This window comes from Fulmarus glacialis, unplaced genomic scaffold (assembly GCF_000690835.1).
Source record: "Fulmarus glacialis isolate BGI_N327 unplaced genomic scaffold, ASM69083v1 scaffold3361, whole genome shotgun sequence".
NCBI classification, from domain to species: Eukaryota; Metazoa; Chordata; class Aves; order Procellariiformes; family Procellariidae; genus Fulmarus; species Fulmarus glacialis.
Genome location: NW_009192001.1, coordinates 1 through 299, shown reverse-complemented (window position 1 = coordinate 299; position 299 = coordinate 1).

Genomic DNA, 299 nt, shown 5'->3' with positions numbered 1-299 from the left:
TGGGAACGAAGCCCCCGGCGCAGTGGTAAGGAGCCTGAATCTCTCCAGAAATGAGACTCGGGATTAAAACACGGAAAGGTGTTGCGTGCCTTGCTCGACCCCCCCCCTTGCCCTGGGGAAGAGCTGAGAAAGGTTAGCCTTGGCCTGCGCCTCGTAGCTTTGGGGTGCGCCTGGCCCCCCGGTTCCCCTCGGCCTTGGGCTCGGCATGGCTGCCCTCAGCCTCACCTCCCCCTCAGCCCCGGGGCTCCCCTCAGCCCTGGGCTCCCCGCAGCCACCGGGGCTCCCTGCAGCCCCCCGCT